Source organism: Chiloscyllium plagiosum, chromosome 11 (genome assembly GCF_004010195.1).
Source record: "Chiloscyllium plagiosum isolate BGI_BamShark_2017 chromosome 11, ASM401019v2, whole genome shotgun sequence".
Classification (NCBI taxonomy): Eukaryota; Metazoa; Chordata; class Chondrichthyes; order Orectolobiformes; family Hemiscylliidae; genus Chiloscyllium; species Chiloscyllium plagiosum.
Window position 1 is genome coordinate 13,505,264 of NC_057720.1, and position 9,158 is coordinate 13,514,421.

The following is a 9,158-nucleotide window of genomic DNA, read 5'->3' on the forward strand; positions in this document are numbered from 1 at the left end:
CCCCCCCCTCCCCACACACACACCCTACACACACCCCTCCCACACACACACACACACACACTTTGTATTGAAGTCACTCTCCCTTCGGACATTGTCTCTGTCTGGAGTCTGGTGTCCACCTCGAATTTGAGGAAAGTTGCAGGCAGTTCTCAGTCGGTCTCAGTGACCCATGGGGGGAAGCTCGCTGATGGGGTAATGGCTGGGCTGTGAGCGATGGTCGCCACTCGCCTCATAAATCCCCGCGCTTTCCACGTGGATTTTTCCCAGGGCCAGGCGGGGTTAGCTTCACCACTTGGTGGTGAATGACAGGTCAATAACTCACTCGGTACAGCCGGCGATAACATCACAGGGCTGCGATGTGATTTACAGTAACCTCCCTCCATGTGACTTCTACCCTGACTGAAAGACTATCTGTCCTGCGGATAGCGAGCTCTTACCAGCAATAACCAGATTATTTATAACTTGCAACCTTCTCGTAATTAACTGCGGGTCAGTTGGGTTCGGACCGGTTCTCTGCCTCGAAAATGTGGGGTTGCTATTAACTTGGTACCTGTGGTGAGTGGGAACTTTGACACACTATTGGCTCTGCCCCTACCCGGAGATATTCTCACTTCGTTCCCAACACTTTCGCAAGTAAACAGTTCCCGCAAAGTAATATTGAAAATTTATGGCTCACTGTTATCCTCATGCCCGTGAAACGAAAGTCTTGGTTCAACAGTGCGACAGCAGCAAATACTCTCAAACTGTGAAACTTTGCAATGAAAACAGAAACTGCTGGAGAAACTCGCCAGGTCTGGCAGCGAGAGAAAAACGTTTCGAGTCTAATATGACTCTTCTCATACACATCTCATCCGTAAAATACATCATCATAGAATTCTACAAAATATCTCATATCTATGATCACATAAAGTAGATCATACAACGATTATATAAAATACATCGTTTTTTGGATTATACAAAATACGTCCTACATAGATTGTATAAAGCATATATGTGATTACATAAAATATATCATATGTAGGGTTATACAAAATACATCATATGCAAGATTATATAAAACATATATAATTACGTAACAGATACATGCTCACAGAAAATATATTATAGATGAAATTATATAAATTTAAAATATGCGATTCTGATAAAATAAAATTGCATAATTCTTCCTATCTATTTTATAATAAAATGTCATATCATTACAAAATATTTATAATTTTAATTATAGAAAATACAACTAATTATATAAATGAACACATAATTATAAGATATTTCACGTATTTCATTATATAAATTACTATAATAGGCAATGTATGTGAAGAGTTATGTCGGACTCAGCGTTTAACTCCGTTTCTCTCTCCACAGATGCTGAGTTTCTCCAGCACTTTTTGTTCTTATTTCAGATTTCCGTGGTATTTTCCTTTCCCCTCCGTTTTGAGGGTTGTCTGTGGGCTCTGTGCTTGGAGCCTGTGTGGAATTGAGAGTAAGCAGCAGGATGAAGATGCAGAGAAGCTTTTTAATGAACCGCGCTCTGAGAGGGCTCAACCATTCCCTCCAGAATACTGCTCTCGTCCTGAATAGTCCAGCTACAGAGATATCAAATCAAATACTTGCTGCTTTAAGTGCCATAAGTCATGCCACATATTAAAGTTGTATATATTTACAATAAAATTATGGCAAAATTATATAATTTAAACCACATTATTGGCGTTGCTTTAGCGGGAACGCGAAATGTTCATGTTGAATAGACGCTATTCAATGGTTACCACTAATCAGGTTTCTTGATAATCGAGCCTCTTCGTTAGTAATTGCTGAGCGCCATGACTCATTGAGGATAAAAAAATTGGCAGCAAACCAGGTTGTGGTAGCACGTGGCGCACGTCGGCCTGGGTTCAGCGCCACACTCTTCCACTCTGATCTCCAGCATCTGCAGTGCTCACTTTCTCCCTTAGAAAAGAGGTCAGAAGTCACACGACACCAGGTTTTAAACTGCTCCTCTGATGCTGGCTGAACTGCTGTGCTTTTCCAGCACCACTCTAATCTAGACTCTGCAGTCATTGTTTTTACCTAACAGGTTTTAAACCAACGAGTTGGTTTGAAATCACCAGGTTTTGAAGCGCTGCACCTTCATCTGATGAAAGTTTGTGATAGAACAATAGAACAATAGAGCGCAGAACAGGCCCTTCGGCCCTCAATGTTGCGCCGACCTGTGAACTATTCTCAGCTGGTCCCCCTACACTATCCCATCATTGTCCATGTGCTTATCTAAGGATTGTTTAAGTTAACTACATTGGCAGGCAGGGCATTCCACGCCCTTCCCACTCTCTGAGTGAAGAACCTGTCTCTGACATCTGTCTTAAATGTATCACCCCTCAGTGTGTAGTTATGCCCCCGTACACGCTGACGTCATCATCCTAGGTAAAAGACTTTCACTGTCTACCCTGTCTAATCCCCTCATCACCTTGTATGTCTCTATCAAATCCCCTCTTAGCCTTCTTCTTTCTAATGAGAACAGACCCAAGTCTCTCAGCCTTTCCTCATAAGACCTTCCCTCCAGCCCAGGCAACATCCTGGTAAATCTCCTCTGCGCTTTTTCCAATGCTTCCACGTCGTTCCCGAAACATGGGGACCAAAACTGTACGGCCGCACTCGGGTTTTGTATAGTTGCAGCACGATTTTGCGGCTCTGGAACTCAATCCATCTACCAATGAAACCCAACACACTGTATGCCTTATTAACAGCACTATCCACCTGGGTGATTTCAGATAAACCTGTTGGGACTATAACCTGACCTTGTCCAGCCCAGGCCAACGCCGGCACCTTCACGTCAGAGAAAATAGGAGCTGTAGGAGACCATTCGGCCCTTCAAGCCTGTTCCAAAATTCGACATGAATGGTGATTATGCAGCTCAGTAATCGTTTTTGATCCCTTTAGCTTTAAAGTCTATAAAAGAGCTAAAAGCTAAATGTTAGAACTAAGAACCCACGCACAAGACTTGGAAATGACCGAAGACACATTATGAGGAGCGCAGAGGGTTCTTGATGTTGAATTCTTTTGTAACTCTTGTCATTTTTCAGATACAAATCGTTGTTTAAACGCAACGGTGTGGCATGAAACTGAAACAACAGGGGGACACTATTGCACTTAACGGGGGAACAAAGACGTGCATTTATTTAGCGCTCAGTTCGTCCTCTCGCGGCCAATGAAGAAATGATAACGTGGTGTCGCTGATCTAATGCAGAAAACGGCAGCTATCTATTTGTGAACAGCAAGCTCCCACCGATGAGAAGGTGGCAATGAGTAAGCTATCTGTTTGGGGAATGTGGCTTAAGGGTTAAGTATTTGTCAGGCCACGGGAGCTCTGGTGCTCTTGGTGCTCTGGGTTCACTTGAGAGGGTGGGCTGCTCTGGGTGTGACGTCCCGGGGGGGAGTGGGGGCACATCACTCAGCACTTTACAGGACAGCAGCATGAAAAGGTGGGAGCTCGAACCCAGATTAAAGTTGGGAGGAGGTAAGTAGGGAGAAGGAAGGAGCGGGACATCGGGAGGGATGAAGGCGGCTTGCGTTGAAGCTCTTTTTGTAAGTTCCTGTGCCGTAACTCCCAGGCAAAAGCATGAAGTCCCTCTGGGTACGGGGTAGACAAAATGGGGAGATCCTGGGCGATCTGAAACACTGGGGGACGCAGTCTCAGGATAAGGTGCTGGGATGGAGAGAAATCTTACTTCAATCAAAAGGCTGTGAGTCTTTGAAATCCTTATCTCCAGAGCATTGTCGGTTTGTCATAATATTCAAGGCTATGGGTCTAGAATGAGGAAGTGGAACTGGTGTAGGTAGTACTCTATTTTTGGCGATATAGATTTGATGAATCAAGGGTCTCTTATACTGTATGATTGTACAATGCTCCAGCAAGTGATATGGGGAAAAGGGAGGAGAGGCATTGGAAGCCACGGTTAGTGCAGGGCAGCCTAGTTCGGGGTAGGGTCTAATCTTGCCCTTGTGTGTTGGGGTGTGCTGTCTCCGATCCTAACACCGACAGAGATTCGCTCTGGACAGAAAACAGCCACCTCTTGCAGCCGTTCGGGCATGTCTAACCACAATGTTTATGAAGAGCAGGGTTCACTAAATCAAAGCCATGTCTAGCAGCAAGACCTCTGGAGCAATCTATTTGAAGTGAGGTCATAAATCAGGAGGGCGGATGAATGAATACCTGATACCTGCTCAAGGTGCGCTGCATTATCTGAGCTGCTGTACAGAGGCATTCCTGTAAGGAGACGTGTTAAATGATACTGGTACTTGAAGTGAGAGCACTCCTCTGAGATTTTTACTACTGGAAATTTTACAGGAAGATGGAATTTTTTTTCCGAAACCTTCTCGCTACATATTGATTTGGTCTTAAATTGTACACCGGGCTTCAGAAAAAAGTCACTTCAGTGCAATAAACACGACATCACTAATGGTTTACTCGGAATAAAATGACTTCCTTCCTGAGTGTACGTGTGACAGCAAAGGCTTTCACCTTAGCTGCTTTGAAGAGCAGGTTCTGGCTGGAATCTTCACGTCAACCCACGTGTTATGTAACTCTTCAAACCTATGTTTGTCTAAGTGGTTCTGGTTTCGGACATAAACTTTCTTTCACACTTTCTTACAAGCGAGCTCTTCATTTCACCTTTCCTCATTTCCAGTGAAATTCTCTCAAACCCTTCAATTACACACACACGGACACAATGACACAAACTGACAAATACCATCACGGGCACACACATAGATGCACACAAGAGACACAGACACAGAGAGACATAGATATACACTCAGACACATTCACTCAAGATACATACAGTACACGGACATAGGCACTCAGACACAGACATACGTACACAGTCACACACATACAAACTCACACAAATGTATAGATTCACAGCGTCACTCATAGACACATTCACTCAAGACACGCACGCAGACACACAGAGAGACACAGAGACATAGACAGAGACGCGGACATACGCACACTCAATCACACAGACACACAGGGACACAAATTCACACAGTCAGACATACACTCACAGGCACACTCATTTAATTTACAGACGCATAGAGACACACACGCATACACACATACACACTCACAAACACATACAAGACGTATAGCGCATGATCCCCTTTGCAGTCCATTTTGGGGAATATCTCGTGGGCTGTTAACCTGTGTTCCTCACTGTGACACCTGCGCTGAGGGGAATGGTGTCGATGATTGACAATTCTTCACTGCCACCGTTCATCCCGTTCCTCCTCCCGCCCTCCCCCAACACACACACCGAGCACACAACAGGCCCTCCAATATGTTCAAATATTTCCCAGTCACCTCATTGACAACGTACCGACAATCTTTCAGTCTCTGCAAGATGAAGAGGTAATTGAAACAAAGTCAATAATCATTGAGGAAATATTGAGTTTTAATTAATTTTACCGAATGTATTGAAGTCACTATCGGGTAGACAGGGAGATTTTGTTTCCCCTTAATACGCTGATCAATGGCCAGGGGGGAATAGATTTAAGGTAAGGGGCAGAAGGTTTAGATGGGATGTGAGGGGAAAAAATCCCCCAGGGAATCTGGAACCCTCTGTCTGTAAGGGTTGGAAAGACAGAAACCCTCATAAGACTGAAGAAGTAATTTCGATCTACACTCGCAATACCAAGGCGTTCAAGACTACGGACTATGGAAAGTGGGATTCGAACAGTCAAGTGTTTGTGCTTGATCAACGCGGATGGGATGGATTGACGGGCCTTCCCCGCCATCCCCCGAGTTGTCGATCTCTGTGACTCTATGACAATGATTTTGTATGTGGTCTCCTTCAAATATAACCCAGTCCACTGTCGCACAGTAGAAATGTTTGGGATTTCTCTCCACAGATGCTGCCAGACCTGCTGAGCTTTTCCAGCAATTCCTGTTTTTGTTTCTGATTTACAGCATCCGCAGTTCTTTTGGCTTTTATTTGGGGAAATGGTGCTGACGTCGGTATTTCATTCCAAACAAGGCGCGTGCCCCTGTTTGAGAACGCCTCCAATAATGGATTTGGCCAGGGGCCGGTGTTGAATGGTGTGGGTGAGGTGCTCTGTGTCCCCTGGGCAAGTCCTGCAAGCGTCTGTGGAGTCTGCATGCTGGCTCAGCGTTTAGTATTGTTGCCCTACAGCGCTGGGGACTCCGGGTTCGATTCCAACATCGGGGCCTCACATTGCCTGGGTGACTTCCGGGCTGTGTGGAGTTTGCACAATGCACTGTCTGCGTGCCTCGGTTTCCTCCCGCAATCAAACCACGGGTGGGTCGGCCGCGAGGAATAGAGTCGAAAAGTCTGAAGGGCTTATGCCCGAAACGTCGACTCACCTGCTCCTCAGATGCTGCCTGACCGACTGTGCTTTTCCAGCACCACACTCTCGACTGTAATCTCCAGCATTTGAAGTCCGCACTTTCTCCCACGAGGAGTGTAGGTATATAGGGATGTGGCGGGGGGGGGGGGGGGGGGGGATGTTGGTATGATGACCTTGGGGGCTTGGTGTGGACTCGATGGGCCGAATGGCCTGGATCCACACTGTAGGGAGTCTATGAGTTCTGTCTGCTTTCCCCCAGCTCCCCATTTCAGATCGGCTGTCATCCACTTTCCCGCTGATACTTTAAAAACAGCAGATGTAGCCCAGGACCCAGCAGAAAGTTTCGAGGGCGCAAATGCAAACTGACCGCTTCTCCCCTCACGCTCTTGTTAGGAGAGAAATAGACTGGGAAGGATCACTGGTCCCGGACAAACAGATCCAATCGTATCATTGCCAAAAACAAAGTTCAAGATATTTTGACAATGATCCTCTCCGAACCACGCGGCTCTGCCTAACCAGGGATCACACTGTGGGCTACGACTTGAACTCTCTCCGCTCGACCTGCCCAAACAAAAGGCATAAGTCTTTAACACTGCGTCCTAACTGCCAGAATTTTTACTCGGATGGTTCATACTCTTAAGACTCGCTTCAAATTCGAAGGTGCAGGTGGTGCGACACAATGTTGGTTTTGACCTATTCATTTTGGGGGATACGAGACTCGCTAACTGGCCGGCATTTATTGGCTGTCCAATTTCTCAAGATCTTGGGGACTTCAGTGGGTCTCAGACTGGGGAATCCCGGAATCTTCCAGTGTGCACCACCATGGAGAGGTGAAAATGGAAGCAATTGTAAAGACAACTACATCATTCTCACGCACTTAAAGGAGGCGAGGGAATTCCTTGCTCAGCCATTACCGTTTCACCCGCCAGTCTCCACATTTTGAGCTTGGGCTGACAATTTTGCTTCAGGGAAGGGCATTAGTGCTGAAGCAGGTTATGGGTGGTTTTAACACCAGATTATAGGTTCGTGGGCAGCAACTGAGACTAGCTTCCAATTCCCGTTTTTATGTATTTAAATTTAAACCCTTGAGTCCAGAGTGTAGACCTAGGCCTTAGATTAGCAGCAAAATGAAGAAGCTGGAGATCGGAAACACTGCCGTGTTGGACTGGCAGTGATGTGGAGGAGCTGGTGTTGGAATGGTAGTGATGTGGAGGAGCTGGTGTTGGGCTGGCAGTGATGTGGAGGAGCTGGCGTTGGAATGGTAGTGATGTGGGGAGCCAGTGTTGCACTGGCAGTGATGTGGAGGAGCCGGTATTAGACTGGCAGTGATGTGGAGGAGCTGGTATTGGACTGGCAGTGATTTGGAGGGGTCGGTGTTGAACTGGCAGTGATGTGGAGGGGTTGGTGTTGAATTGGCAGTGATGTGGAGGGGCCGGTGTTGGACTGGCAGTGATGTGGAGGGGCCGGTGTTGAACTGGCAGTGATGTGGAGGGAGCCGGTGTTGAACTGGCAGTGATGTGGAGGGGCCGGTGTTGGACTGGCAGTGATATGGAGGGAGCCGGTGTTGGACTGGCAGTGATGTGGAGGGGCCGGTGTTGGACTGGCAGTGATGTGGAGGAGCCAGATTTGGACTGACAGTGATGTGGAGGAGCTGGTATTGGACTGTCAGTGGTGTGGATGAGCTGGTGTTGAATTGGCAGTGATGTGGAGAAGCCGGTGTTAGACTGGCAGTGATGTGGAGGAGCTGGCATTGGACTGGCAGTGATGTGGGGGAGCCAGTGTTGGACTGACAGTGATGTGGAGGGGCTGGTGTTGAAATTGGCAGTGATGTGGAGCAGATTGTCTTGGACTGGCAGTGATGAAGAGGATCTGGTTTTGGACTGGCAGTGATGTGGAAGGGCTGGTGTTGAATTAGCAGTGATGTGGAGGGGCCGGTATTGGACTGGCAGTGATGTGGAGGAGCCAGTGTTGCACTGGCAGTGATGTGGTGTAGCTGGTATTAGACTGGCAGTGATGTGGAGGAGCCGGTGTTGCACTGGCAGTGATGTGGAGGAGCCCGTGTTGGATTGGCTGTGATGTGGAAGAGCCGGTGTTGGATTGGCAATGGTGTGGTGGAGCTGATTTTGGACTGGCAGTGATGTGAAGGAGCCCATTGTGGACTGGTAGTGATGTGGACGAGCTGGCTTTGGACTGGCAGTGATGTGGAGGAGCCGGTGTTGGACTGGCATTGACATGGAGGAGCCAATGTGGACTGGCTGTGATGTGGAAGAGCTGGAGTTGGTGTAGCAGTGATGTGGAAGAGCCGGTGTTGGACTGGCAGTGATGTGGAGGAGCTGGTGTTAAACTAGCAGTGATGTGGAGGTGCTGGAGCTGGACTGGCAGTGATTTGGAGGAGCCGGTGTTGCACTGGCAGTGATGTGGAGTAACTGGAGTTGGACTGGCAGTGATGTGGAGGAGCTGGTATTAGACTGGCAGTGATGTGGAGGAGCCGGTGTTGCACTAGCAGTGATTTGGAGGAGCTGGTGTTGGACTGGCTGTGATGTGGAAGAGCCGGTGTTGGATTGGCAATGGTGTGGTGGAGCTGATTTTGGACTGGCAGTGATGTGAAGGAGCCCGTTGTGGACTGGTAGTGATGTGGATGAGCTGGTGTTGGACTGGCATTGACATGGAGGAGCCAATGTGGACTGGCTGTGATGTGGAAGAGCTGGAGTTGGTATAGCAGTGATGTGGAAGAGCTGGTGTTGGACTGGCAGTGATGTGGAGGAGCCGGTGTTGGACTGGCAGTGATGTGGAGGAGCCGG

At 47.6% G+C, this 9,158-nt stretch overlaps 1 protein-coding gene and 1 long non-coding RNA gene across 2 annotated transcripts in view; one reads left to right on the forward strand and one right to left on the reverse strand.

Moving 5' to 3' along the window:
* LOC122554154 overlaps window positions 1-1,002 on the reverse strand; it is a 3,050-nt gene extending 2,048 nt beyond the window's left edge. The window contains exon 1 of the long non-coding RNA XR_006312922.1: window positions 62-1,002. This is a non-coding gene — a long non-coding RNA (uncharacterized LOC122554154). The remainder of the gene's footprint in view (window positions 1-61) is intronic.
* The window catches only part of LOC122554153 (LIM domain transcription factor LMO4.2), a 38,653-nt gene that overhangs the window by 2,444 nt on the left and 27,051 nt on the right, over window positions 1-9,158 (forward strand). The gene's annotated exons all lie outside the window — the stretch shown is intronic.